The sequence below is a fragment of the Centruroides sculpturatus genome, unplaced genomic scaffold (genome assembly GCF_000671375.1).
Source record: "Centruroides sculpturatus isolate CEXI.00-Female unplaced genomic scaffold, Cexi_2.0 scaffold1018, whole genome shotgun sequence".
Taxonomy (NCBI): Eukaryota; Metazoa; Arthropoda; class Arachnida; order Scorpiones; family Buthidae; genus Centruroides; species Centruroides sculpturatus.
Window position 1 is genome coordinate 309,901 of NW_019385496.1, and position 14,442 is coordinate 324,342.

At 31.7% G+C, this 14,442-nt stretch overlaps 3 long non-coding RNA genes across 4 annotated transcripts; 1 reads left to right on the plus strand and 2 right to left on the minus strand.

Annotated features, from left to right (window-relative positions):
• Positions 1-315: 315 nt before the first annotated feature.
• LOC111639538 lies at positions 316-1,861 on the minus strand. 2 transcript variants are annotated; one of them, XR_002759096.1, is made up of 3 exons: positions 1,724-1,861; positions 726-857; positions 316-651 (listed from the first exon to the last, which is right to left on the minus strand). It is a non-coding gene; the product is annotated as an uncharacterized LOC111639538 (long non-coding RNA). The 2 variants fall into 2 exon arrangements; XR_002759097.1 differs by lacking the exon at positions 1,724-1,861 and adding an exon at positions 943-1,027.
• Positions 1,862-4,315: 2,454 nt separating this feature from the next.
• On the minus strand, positions 4,316-5,911 carry LOC111639525. Its single transcript, XR_002759088.1, has 3 exons — positions 5,782-5,911; positions 4,769-4,891; positions 4,316-4,694 (listed from the first exon to the last, which is right to left on the minus strand). It is a non-coding gene; the product is annotated as an uncharacterized LOC111639525 (long non-coding RNA).
• Positions 5,912-10,723: 4,812 nt separating this feature from the next.
• Positions 10,724-13,232, plus strand: LOC111639536. The gene is made up of 2 exons (XR_002759095.1): positions 10,724-10,848; positions 12,693-13,232. It is a non-coding gene; the product is annotated as an uncharacterized LOC111639536 (long non-coding RNA).
• The last annotated feature ends 1,210 nt before the right edge of the window (positions 13,233-14,442 follow it).

Consider the following 14,442-nt stretch of genomic DNA (forward strand, 5'->3'; position numbering starts at 1 on the left):
ACCAAGCATTAGCCAATCCGTTTGTAATAAATGAAGAATCCCCTAAACGTAGCAGAAAACCTGATTTTGCGTTTTTCAGAGAATTAAGATAAGAAGGAGTCGTGATAATTGTTGTTGACTGGCATTTGATTTAAAGTGGACCAGACAAACTATTGTCAACCCGCTAACTATTGTCTATTGATTTAATTAATGTTAAACAAGTAATGTATTATAGGAAAACAGCAAAAGTAACAACAAATATCCCAGTGTTAAAATAATGAATTAAAATAAGGCATTAAAGATCAAAAATATTTATTCAAATTAAAAGTGTTTTGTCATTTTATGAAATATTTAAAAATTCTTAATAAAAAAGACAAAAAAATTTTAAGCATTATAAAATAAAATTTCTGCAGTTTTACACTCTATCAATTCGACATAGGAAAATCTTTCAGAAACTTTATTTTCGTAACATAGTTTTCCGAACTTTATGTTTTCCCGAATGTTTATTATCATGTCTTCCTCTTTTCTTTCCTTGTCGATCCGGAGGTTTAGGACATTCACAAGGCGGTTCCGCACTGCACAAGCGTAATTTGGCTACCACGCACTCCAGGTGACATTCGCCCTTTACTTGTTCTGCAGTGCAAATCTCGTATCCGTTGACAAAGGAAAATCCTACAACCAAAACGGTAAGATTCAGTACGGTATTTTATCAATCTCGAAAATTTGTATCTTAAGACTACACTTACCGATGATGTAAATCACGCAGATTATCAGCAAGATCTTCACATTCTCCATTTCACTCCTAACGCTTCCAAAACAAAGAAAGTATTGAAACAATGTAATCACTCGCTATTTATACGAATTTCTTGTATTTATATCTAAAATAGCAAATAAGCAATATATTAGATGAGAGAAATTATTACCGAGCTTGATATTTTATAAAATTCTTATGGCAATACGAACCTTTACAAATTACTTAAGTCAAGAATACTTACGATATTTTCATTCTTAAATTTTAACAAAGAAATTGTTACGAAACAATGTTTTCTGCATTTACAATTAATCTTTGATTTATAATGTGCAAAAACGCTGTCATGCAAATATGGCGTCCGAAATCCAACAATACATGACGTCATTAATATGCCAATCAATTTTCGTAATAGTTATTATTATTAATGGTAACACAATAATGATATGTTAATAACAAATAAACTTTTCATTAAGTCCTACCTTTCTCTGGATACATGACCCTCTCCTCTATCTTATCGACCTTTCATCGCCAAAATGTAATAGAATGAAAGCCCCTCATATACAAGCCACTATACCAAATTTTCTTTTTTATTCTGTACCTTATTCTGAGATATTAAGCAAAATAGATGCCAACAAACACACAAACTCACGTACATATACACCGCATTTTTTGCTGTTTTTATGTGTTTGGATTCAACAGATCTAAAAAAGTAGAGATTTGCAAAAACTCTATGTTTTGTGAATCAAATTTGAGACGATTTGCATTGTTATGTAGGATAAAAATAACCTACATGACAAGGGAAACTATGGGAATCGTCTCAAATTTGTACAGTAAAAGGTCCATTTAAACTACAAGGAGAGTGAACAAAACTATGCTCCCCACACACCAACATCTATACATACAGAAAAATCCCCAAATATTTTACATTTCTAAACGTTTCGAGATATAATATATAATTAAATATACTAGTTAAATATTATGAAGTGTACTTACAATTAACGCAGATCAGTAAAACCAAAAAGACATCCGTATTGTTCCTATAATTGCAACAATAAACACTTTTATACTCGAATGATCTGTTTACTTAATAAAGTAATAATTTGTATTTATGAATTCCAAATATGTTTGTGTTAATTATTCCAAATACAGTTTTATATTCGAATTGCATTGATTTTAAAAAATAAAAACACTTCAATTCACGAAAAATACAATCTCCAATTACTTCAATTATTTAATTCTTCGAAAACAATCGAATGATATTTTTAATTCTGTTAAAGTAATTATTATGAATATAAAGTAACAAAAATATATTTAATTAAACAAAACGCTGTCAAGTTGTCAACATATTTAATTCGTTTAATTAAAACAATCGTTTAATTCAATTTTTTTCCAAGAATGTTTGGAGACGCCTCAGAAAACTACGACTCATTTCATCTTATTAATAATAAACAAATTAATTCACTTATGGTAAAATGGTATGATGAGAGAGAGATCACGTATCGTAACCAAATGTCATACGTGTTAGATAAACCTGTGACGTATCGGTATTGAATTGCATCAAATTTCTGAGTAATTTAATTAATTTTTCCTCAAAAATAAGGTTTCTAGGTAATGTTAACAATGCTTTTTTTCCTTTTAAAATACATCTAGCAGGTAGGCCCGGCGTTGCTCGGGCAAAAGGATAGGGAAGATTAACATTATTACGTTATAGTCAACCTTACCCGTTATCACTAAATGCAAGAATTGGGTCTCTCTTTTTCCAGACTAATTAAAGAATTTTTAGATGGGTCTAAAAATATGTTCGATTTCCCGCAAAAACTAAAAATCTGCACCTACGTCTTGCACTTCGCTTTCTCTTATCAATTCCCTTGTTACGTAACACTTCCATTGTTACTTAACACTTTCATTGTTGATGGAAGTGTTAAGCCTTAATCCTGTCCCTCTCCCCCGTGGGGAGGAATTTCGAAAAATCCGTTCTTAGTGTGCGTTTTCGTGACGTACCCTAACTGTGTACCAAATTTCAACTTTCAAGTCTTAACTGTTTGGGCTCTGCTCTTATTATTATTATTATTATTATTATTATTATCAACTCGTCTCGATTATATATATAGATTCAACAAAACAAAAATTACGTTATAACAATTTAACTTCAGTTCAAAGAAAATTAAAGTTTGAGCGAAATTTAAGCTTTATAAAATATTAATTTCTATTTTATTAATGTATCAAAATGCCCTTTTACATTATAATTTTTTAAAAATCTTATTTGAAATTTATTTAATTAAAATATATGCACCCCATCTCAAATTAGTAGTGGCGTGCCCCTGTAAATCATACTTTTCCTTTAACAATAGAGTCGTGTTAACTGTTTTTTAGGGCAAACGTTTGAATTGAAATAACGAACAGACGGACAACAGTGGGAATTTATAGTTCTAAATAATTCTTTTTTGAATTATATTTATATATTATAGGATACACAGAAACGTTATCTTTCAATAATTTCATAATAGAAAGTGACCCAATCTATTAAGTTTCATATCTCTGATTTCAGAGTTATTCCAAATATTTTCTTATCAGCTACTTATATAAATAGCGTGCATAACTCTTGTTCGTAGTCAGGTTCTTAATTTTGCGGATGCGAAACTACTTCCAGCATCCGTGGAATGAAGCTTACCAGTTTTCAACCACATATCCATTATTGCTACGGTAGTCTAATTAATATGTAAATAAATAATAAGAGTTATCAATTATGATATAAAAACAAAATAAATACTCACTTGTACTCTTGTACGTGATTGTATTTAACAGACACAATAAGATTAATAGAACTAATATGTGACGTCGTGCGTCTTGATTGGTGTATTTGAAGCACGTGACTTTTACCGAATTTCAAGGTATTATTTTATCCGTAAAATATTTATTTATATTTATTTTTTAAAATCAACTGTCACTTTATATCCAATTTATATTAATATTGTAATTTTAATCTAAAAATCATATTAATCTAATATTTTAATAAGACAGTCCACTACCCCGTTCCTACATAAAAACTTCCTTGTATAAACGATTTCCATTTTACGTGTGTTTTGGCTGAGCAAATAGTGATCACTCGTGGAACCCCTGTCAACGTTCCTGGGAACCCTAGGGTTCCGCGGAACCCAGGTTGAAGACCCCTGTCCTAGAGTACGCTTACTAAACGTATCCGACACACAGTCGAACGGCCACGAAGGTACTTGCCAGCTAACACATGTAAACAATTAAACACAACAATGTAAACACGACTACCAAGCATTAGCCAATTCGTTTGTAATAAATGATGAATCCCCTAAACGTAACAGAAAACCTGATTTTGCGTTTTTCAGACAATTAACATAAGAAGGAGTCGTGGTAATTGTTGTTGACTGGCATTTGATCTAAAGTGAACCAGAGTGATAAGCTGATACCAGCATTCGCCAACCAACGATTGTCTATTGATTTAATTAATGTTAAACAAGTAATGTATTATAGGAAAACAGCAAAAGTAACAACAAATATTTCAGTGTTAAAATAATGAATTAAAATAAGGCATTAAAGATCAAAAATATTTATTCAAATTAAAAGAGTTTTGTCATTTTATAAAATATTTAAAAATTCTTATTAAAGAAGACAAAAAAAATTTTAAGCATTATAAAATAAAACTTCTTCAGTTTTACACTATCAATTCGACATAGGAAAATCTTTCAGAAACTTTATTTTCGTATAATATTTTTCCGAACTTTATGTCGTCCCCAATGTTTACTATGTCGTCCCCAAACTTTAGGTCCTCTTTTCTTTTCTTTCACTATTCCTCGTCGATCCAGAAGATTGGGACATTCACAAGGCGGTTCCGCACTGCACAAGCCTAATTTGGCTACCACGCACTCCAGGCTACATTCGTCCCCTACTTGTTCTACAGTACAAATCTCGTATCCGTCGACAGAGGAAAATCCTACAACCAAAACGGTAAGATTCCGTACGATATTTTATCAATCTCGAAAATTTATATCTTAAGACTACACTCACCGATGAAGTAAATCATGCAGATTATCAGCAAGATCTTCACATTCTCCATTTCACTACTAATGCTTCCAACACAACGAAAGTATCGAAACAATGTAATCACTTGCTAATTTCTTGTATTTATATCTGAAGTTACAAATAAGCAATATATTAGATGGAAGATATTATTACCGAGCTTGAAATTTTATTAAACTCTTATGGCAATACGAACCTTTACGAATTACTTAAAGCAAGAATACTTACGATATTGTCGTTCTTAAGTTTTAACAAAGGAATTGTTACGAAACAATGTTTTCTGCATTTACAATTAATCTTTGATTTATAATGTGCAAAAACTCTGTCATGCAAATATGGCTCCCGAAATCCAACAATACATGACGTCATTAATATGCTAATCAATTTTCGCAATAGTTATTATTATTAATGATAACGCAATAATGATATGTTAATAACTAATAAAATAGTCATTATGTCCTTCCTGCCTTTCTCCAGATACATGACTCCCCCTCTATCTTTCTTTCTACCTTCTCGACCTTACATCGCCAAAATGTAATAGAATCAAAGCCCACGATATACAAGCCACTATGCCAAATTTTGTTTCTTATTCTCCACCCTATTCTGAGATATTAAGCAAAATAGATGCCAACAAACACACAAACCCACTTACATATACACCACATTTTTTGCTGTTTTTATCTGTTTGGATTTAGAAGGTCTAAAAAAGTAGAGATTTGCTAAAACTTTACGTTTTGTGGGTCAAATTTGAGACGATTCCCATAATTTCCCTTGTTACGTTGGTTATTTAGAACCTACGTAACAAGGGAGACTATGGGAATCGTCCCAAATTTGGACAATAAAACCTCTGTTTAAACTACAAAGAGAGTGAACAAAACTATGCTCCCCACACACTAACATCTATACGTACAGAAAAATCCCCAAATATTTTACATTTCTAAACGTTTCGAGGTATAATATATAATTAAATATACTAGTTAAACATTATAAAGTGTACTTACAGTTAACGCAGATCAGTAAAACCAAAAAGACATTCGTATTGTTCCTATAATTGCAACAATCAACACTTTTATACTCGAATGATCTGTTTACTAAGTAAAGTAATAATTTGTATTCATGAAATCCAAATATGTTTGTGTTAATTATTCCAAATACAGTTTTATATTCGAATTGTATTGATTTTAAAAAATAAAAACAGTTCAATTCACGAAAAAACAACCTCTAATTACTTCAATTATTTAATTCCTCGAAAACAATTAAATTATATTTCTAATTCTGTATTTGTTGAAGTAATTTTTACGAATATAAAGTAACAAGAATATATTTAAAAAAAAAACAAAAATTACGTTTTAACAATTTAACTTCAGTTCAAAGAAAATTAAAGTTTGAGCGAATTTAAAGCTTTTTAAATGATAATTTCTATTTTATTAAGGTATCAAAATGCCCTTTTGTATTTACAGTACAAATATTTTTAATTATATTTTAAATTTATTTAATTAAAATATATGCACCCCATCTCAAATTAGTAGTGGCGTGCCCCTGTAAATCATACTTTTCCTTTAACAATAGAGTCATGTTAACTGTTTTTTAGGGCAAACGTTTGAATTGAAATAACGAACAGACGGACAACAGTGGGAATTTATAATTTTTTAAAAATCTTATTTGAAATTTATTTAATTAAAATATATGCACCCCATCTCAAATTAGTAGTGGCGTGCCCCTGTAAATCATACTTTTCCTTTAACAATAGAGTCGTGTTAACTGTTTTTTAGGGCAAACGTTTGAATTGAAATAACGAACAGACGGACAACAGTGGGAATTTATAGTTCTAAATAATTCTTTTTTGAATTATATTTATATATTATAGGATACACAGAAACGTTATCTTTCAATAATTTCATAATAGAAAGTGACCCAATCTATTAAGTTTCATATCTCAGATTTCAGAGTCATTCCAAATATTTCCGTATCAACTACTTATATAAATAGCGTGCACAACTCTTGTTTGTAGTCAGGTTCTTAATTTTGTTGCAAATTCTCTAACATGGAAAAAACGAAGATCCTGCTGTTGATCTGTTTGATTTACTTCACTGGTAAGTTTGTATGATGTAATTATCCAATATACGTGAAACAATACATCGAATCTTACATGCCTCATTCGTAGCATTTCCTTCCGTATCGAGTCAACAGATGTGTACTCCGGAAGAAATTAGAAAAGAGTGCCGTGAAGATTGCATAGTACGTAGAAATCGCTTGTGTGTAAAAATTCCACCTTGCCTCTGTCCGAATCTTCAACATACTGGAGGTGAACACATGGGAGGACGGTAAATAAACATTTTCGAATTTCTCGCTTTAACAATTTTTTATTCGCATTCGCCTTTCAATTGTTGTACTCCGCAGTCGAGTTCTATCTTTTTTGCATTTTAATTTAAGATTTACTTTATCGTTTTGTTTCTGTAATTTTGTGTAAACATATTCCTTGCCGAAGGGCATGGCCGAGTGTAACAATTATTATTAAATAAATAAATGAAATTTCCTATTCAAAGCTGTCGTAAGTCTCAAATTGCGGAATTACATTACATTATTTTACTTCTCATTTTAATGACAATTTACTAAACGAAGGGGTCCGATATGCTCCGGGATCTGGCTGCTGCAGTACAGACTAGTTCTGTTTATTTTAAATGCTGCTGGAAAAGTTATTAATAAACACGCGGTTGTATTATTGAAGAACACACCGAACACGGCAATTATAACTTTTCTTCATCCGGATTGTAATAACGAGTAATTATTTATGGCGACACTGTCACAATGCAAAGCTGCAACTTATTGCATCTTGTTGCACAATGCTTTAAATTTTAGTACAGTGTCTTGCCCCGTACATCATACTGTTCCTGTTAACAAGAGAGTCGTGCCTGTCACTCATCTAACACCATCCTGCATAAAATTTTTGAATTGAAGTAACGTGACTTACTGTCCAGACTGGAAGTTTGTATACAATTAATCGAGCTTCTGGCTTATAAGCTTTCAATATCTGTTCTCGACTTTTATGTATCTAACTCCATGTAAGGTTAAGGACAGGCAGAAATAAGATGGAGGTTGCAAAGTGTAATCCAATAATCTATTGCAAAGCAAATAATCTATTTTTCGTGAGTAATTTTATTTTATCGAGCGTATAAAGCCTGTGCACGGTATGGCCTACAATATTAGAAGGCAGTGTACGGCACCTTTAGATTTTTCACATTTAGGTCATACGGTTGAATGTAGGACATCATTTCTATAATAATTTAATCTTCGCATTCAATTCAAATTTAAAACGGGTCATTCAACCAAATATTTTGTAATAACTTTGTATATTGTATTTCAAACTCAACGATACGTTATTCGTCTGTTATTTCAGAAATAATTCGGATGTTTTACTGGCATAAATACAGTCAGATAGAGTAACGTTTTGGCAGTGTCGATATCGTTTAGATCTTTTCAGAGAATAAAAAGAACCAGATATAAAATTTTGCACAAGGCATGCGATAAACTACATAAGGCACTGTCGTCTATTAAGCATTTTCTCCGTAAAATTTCTCAAAATAAATTAATCTAACTTGCTTTACTTTCCTACCAATCATTTTTTATTTGTATTTTTACATTGTTTCTTAAACCATACTAGCAAAGTCATTTATGGAGAGATATGAACAAAACATTCAAAGCAATGTAAGACACGTGTCGTTTATAAATCCACTCGTTGTGTGCAAATTTAATGTTTAACGGTATTTGTTTAACGGATGAAGTCGTTTGATTTACAACGAACAAACACCATACAATTTTTCGTATATATTTGATATTTTCAAATATAAGAGTTATTTGTTTTTCACGCCAGTCACACTCTGGCAATGCATTGTAATTTGTAATAATATAAAACTGCAAGAAATGATTATATTTCAATCGCAATTTCGACTATAATATTTGCAACTAATCGTTGTTTTGACTATCGTTTCTGTATTATTATTTTATGTATTTAATAATAAAGTTATCGTTAAATATAAAGAAAAAAATGGTCCATGAAAAAAGCACACTTGTTCTTCGGTACAAACGCATTATTCTTGCATAGTTGTGTTTAGGAAAAACGATTATTTCTATAGATCTGGAAGATGGCAGCAACATTTAAAATTTGCATTGTCTTTCTTGTTTAAGTAAAAATGTCGATTTTCTCCACGAGATTTTCTTTTTGTTTAAGTAAATATTGAAAATTCATAACTTTTCAGCAGATTTTCACTACTCGAGATTGAAATTTCTGGTTCTATATCGAAATTCAGCTAAAAGTTTTTGGGTAGATTTGTTATAAAAGGATTGAGTACTCTTATTACGTTTGTATTAACGTTTCTTGACGTTTTTACCGGTTACGAAGTTGGACTTTTATTCCTTCGTTTTAGCTTTATTTCTTCTCGGTACCGCTTCTGCGTAACCAGTTTAACAATATAGAGGTCACAGACTTTGTCACACAATTATTTACAATAGATTTATAAAAATACAAAACCATAAGATAAGTATAGTCACATGTGTTACATAATTGCTTACAAAAGATAAACATAGATATATAATTTAAAAAATTACTACATTTGAGAGTAGAATCCTCGAGATTACAAACCCAAGTCAACAGTATATACATTTTACAGAGTGTAGATAAAATAAGAAGAGAACTCATAGATGATAGAAGTTAACAATTATATGACATATAGTACACGGCAAATATACGAGTATTCTTTATGCGGAAGAATGAAACAGAGCTGAAAGATGTAGTGTCGGACACTATCGAAACACTCGCAGATCGGACGTGAAAAGGTGTTCCTCTTTCGGAACCTATATAAATAAAGATTAAACCGGCTATGTTCAGAAACAAACTGCACAATTTGATGCGTGGGTCTAAACCAGCTCCTTTGTAAATGCTCCTTGATGTTCGGAATAAATTTTCTAGTCAACTCGCAACGGTCTTCAGACTTCCCATCTTTGTTGCCACTCGTTTATCTTTACTAGCCACATGTGTTGCTTCACAGTCCTTGTAGGAAGGATCTTATAAACAAACGGGCTACTGGCAGCAACGGCAGTCTCCCTTGCAAGAGTGTCAGCCTTTTCGTTTTCATGGATACCCTGATGTCCTCTAACACAATCGAGGAAGTAATAGTTTTTAGAGGAGATAATGGTATCCAGGATCTTCTTGAGAAGAAAACTCAAGTTGCTCTCGTTTCGAAGAGCAGAGTCTAAGGTCTTTGGCGATTTTTTCTCACCACAGAATAGCTCTGTAAATGGCAAAGAGTTCCGTCTAATACACAGTACAGTCCGGATGTAGGGAGCCAGAAAACGAGATCACTTCCCTATTATCAATGTATATCACAAAGGCACAACCTACGCCTTCTTCAGTCTTGGAAACATCGGCATATATCCTATACTCGATAAGAGTAAGGCTCACAGGGCGAAGCAGCAGGATGAGGAAGATTGGTGAAGGGTACCGTGGATTTATAAGAGGCAGATGAGAAAAACACAGTTTCAATATTGATATAATTTTCTCTGATGAAAAATCTGGCGGCGTATATTTCGAGTAAGGATCAAACGAAATTTTTCTTCCTATAACCTGTACTGCAGGGTTAGAAATTGAGGAGTAGGCCTTATAAAAGCATTTCTCTGTTCTGATTGAAGCCGCCTGAAGGTCGCGACGTTGGACCCGCTGTCCTTAATAAACTTGAGGATTTTAAACTGCTTTATACAAAACATTAAAAGAGTGTCACCCGTCGCATATGCATTTTCCTGTGAGGCCTAAACATGAGAACTATGCCTCAAAGCTTAGATCGTTTTTCTAGAAAATACCTAATAATTTCCTTCCTCACCGTTTGTTAAGCAATTCCTTGTTGTTTAGACGAAGCGGATGACTGGACAAAATCAAACTTATACGTACGTATCATTATTCCAACAAAATTAAACGTCGTCATCGTTTGCTATATAATATCGAATACCGTGCGAAACTCAGACAGCTCGCAACACAATGAAGGCACTGCTTTTGCTTTTCCTAATTTCTATAAGTGGTAAGTAAAGTTTTAAAACTGTAGTTTGTAATCTTAACGAAAAGATTAATGAAAATATTTTCAAAATTAATAATTTTCTAATGTGCATTTGCTAAAATAGGAAAATATTTATCAATAATTAAAATTTATATTTTGCTTTGATAACACCGAGCCAACTCTAAGTCTGAACTTTTACTTTCTCTTTTTTTATTTACTTATTTTTTCATTCTCTTCTTTTCTCTTCGCCTCCTCGTTACAATTTGTTCTTACTGATGTTCTTCCCAACATCTTTTTTCCTCTGTGTTAATCTCTAAGTTGTAGTGTCTGAACAGTTTAATTAGGGATAAAAGAAATATAGATTAACTTCCTTGTTTTTTTTACTGTTAGCTAAAACTCCAAGTGCTGAGAATTTTCTCAATTTTCGATGTTGGAAGATGTTAAATGTCATTTTACTAACAAGTTATTTTCAATTGTAAACGGATATCTTTTCACGTAGTATCTGCCGTTTGTATTCAACGAATTATAGGGGAGACCGGGGCAACTTCGGCATGCGGGGCAAGTTTGTCAAGCGCTTTTTTTTAAAAACAAATTAAAAGGAGACTTTGGTTATAGGTTAGTCAGATGAGTTTTATTGGTGGCTTGTTGAGTGTAGTGTTTTTATTGTTCTCCAACAAGCGTAGTTGAATTATCAAGCAAATTTTCATTTTCGTTCAATTCCATATAATATTTTTTTTCCATTTATATTGAATTGGCAGGTTTTGTTATAATTCCATGATAACGAAAGTTACTTTTCCTGTTAGAAGGATGTAACTTCAACTTATTCACGTGGCCAGATCGTGGCTTGGCATTCTGTTCTCAGGGTTGTACTTAATGTTTCGAAATCATGACTAGCGGGGTAAGATCGGCAACATAAAGCCACATTAGAAGCAAAGGATAAAAATCAAACAGATGATAAATGAAAACATGTTTGCATTTGTTATTCATGTATATATGTCTTTGAACTTGCATTTCGTTGTAATAATATTAAATGGGTGTTGGATTTGTATTTCTTTGTTTTAATAGTGAATTCCAACTTATACATTGTTAATAACATAATTTTATATACGTGCTTATCTTGCTCCATTACTGTTGCCCCTATACCAGGGGCAACTTTTATAAAAAGAATTAAAATAATTACAACTTTACAAAAAGAGAGAAGTTGCCGATCTTGCCCCTATACCCGGGGCAACTTCGTCAATTTCTCTCTTCTTGTAAAGTTGTAATTATTTTAATTATTTTTATTTCCAAACTGATTTTAACCAGTTCTATAGTAAGGTAACATTTCAATAGACAATATGCAAAGCTTTTTTTTCAGTTTACAGCAGTATTTATTACACAAAATTTAAGTAAAGCTTAACATGCCGATCTTGCCCCGGTCTCCCCTATAACTTCTTTAACTCCTTATTTATCTAACTTGAAAATTTTCACAGTTTACTGTTCGATTCCAAATATTCTATTTGCATAATTAGATAATAGTAGAATAGATCTTCCTAATTTCTTCCTTCCTATCCAATATTTGCCATTGAACTAGGATTAGATAAAAATTTTTTCGCAGTAAATATCTTTTAGTGTCGTTTGTTTCTTCTTTCTCAAATCAGCTTCGATATATTTTATTTTCTTTTAAACTGAGAGAACTCGCAGATAACTGTTATGTAATTTGACTAACAATTTCTGTTAAATTCTTCTGTAGAAAGTAATTCGAAACAAGAGATATTTCGCGTGTATCAAATGTTAGATTATTTTCACGAAAGTTTCTTCTGATAAATATGTTTGTAAGACACGAATTATGCGATATAACTTATGAAATCTTATTGCTTTATTTGCAGGATTTTCCACCGTAATTGGGTACGAGATTTGTACAGCCGAACAGTTGAGAAATGAATGTTATCTGATATGTGTAGTGGCTAAAGGCAAACTCTGCATGACCAATCCTCCTTGTCAATGTCCCAAACCTCCCGATAGACAAGGAAAACACAGAGGATAATATACAAATTAAACACGTTTTCAATCATAATTGTTTCTTGTCTTTTGTCAAATTAATATCGAAAAATATTAAAGAAATTTAATTTTTGTAAAGCGTATGAAGTTTTTTTCTATTAAGTTTATTATAAACAAGAAATATTCTATACTTTAATAAATGATTTTTCTGACGTAATAGCCTGTCACTCGTCAATTCAACGCTGAAGTTTTTAGCGTGTGTTTTATTTAAAAATATTTACTAAATAATCGAGAATAATGCTTAAGAAAACACTTCGGAATATCATTATAATTAGGCTTTTATTACGGAAATATATTTATAACCCGATCGTATAATTACTCCGTTTGTTATTCCGCTGTACTTTCATAAAAGATATATCGAGAGAAATTAAACTGTTTAGAATACAGAACTTGCCACCTTCATAGTGACCGAAGAAAACACTCTTTCTTTTTTAACTGAAGCAGGCGAAGTAAACATTGGAATACTCTTTCAAAAATATTTTAATTTATTACCTTTATATTTTAATATATTTAAAAGCATTATTATGTAAGCATTAAACTTATATGGTCGAAGTAATTTGACCAAAAGTAATCGTTGACTTCCTCCCAGAAGAGAGAATGGTCAACCACTACTACTTAATACTGGTCTGCCATTAATATTTGAAAAATGCTCCGTGTTAGACAGGTTTTGATGGCCGCGTACGTGATAGTAGTTGCTAACCTTAATCCGAAAGACTTCTTATGACTTGTTTAAGTAAAAGAACTCTTGTAAAATGCTAGAATAATTCATTTTATGTAATAATAAAGTGTTTAAATTCTGACAGAACATTGTATAACCTACGTGGGAAGTACGTTTTCATAAATATTGCGTTTATAGAAAAGTTACTGGGTTGACATTTGAAAAAATTGTACATCTATAAATTCTCACTGTCGTTTCTTAATCTCAAAAACAGAGTTAGATACATGAAAGTCGAGACGAGAAATAGAAATGGTAAAAGAAAGAGCACAAGATTAACTATTGTATATATTAACTTCCGATTTGTACCGTAAGTCACGTTATTTCAATTCAAAAAATTTCTCTGAACGGAGTTTGATACATAACCGGCGCGGTTCTATCACTCACTTCTACACTTCACTCAGACAAGTGCTATGTGCTACCTATTGTAGTGACGCATCCATTTCGCTCTATATCATTGTTGCACTAATTCAGTGAATATATATATATATATGTATTTAAATTTTATCTTTTTCTGTAAGAATTATATTTAAATAATTATTTTCTGAAATTTTATGCCAATAGATAGCGCTACATGTAAAGCCATCAATCGAATATAAAGAGAAATTAATCGATCTATAAAAATCCAATCTAATCTATAATTTCGGGTGATTTGTACGTCATGACCTATGCTAGAAGTTCTTAAATAAAACTGCCGAGTTTCGTAGCAATTGGCCGAACGGTCTCGGTGTGTATAGCGAACAAACAAACAAACAGACATACTTATTTAAATTTATAGATCACATTATAGATGTTAGCCTGGTGGAACTACAGTTTTATAACACGAAACTTAATAATAATCTAAATTTTATCGTAGTAATTTT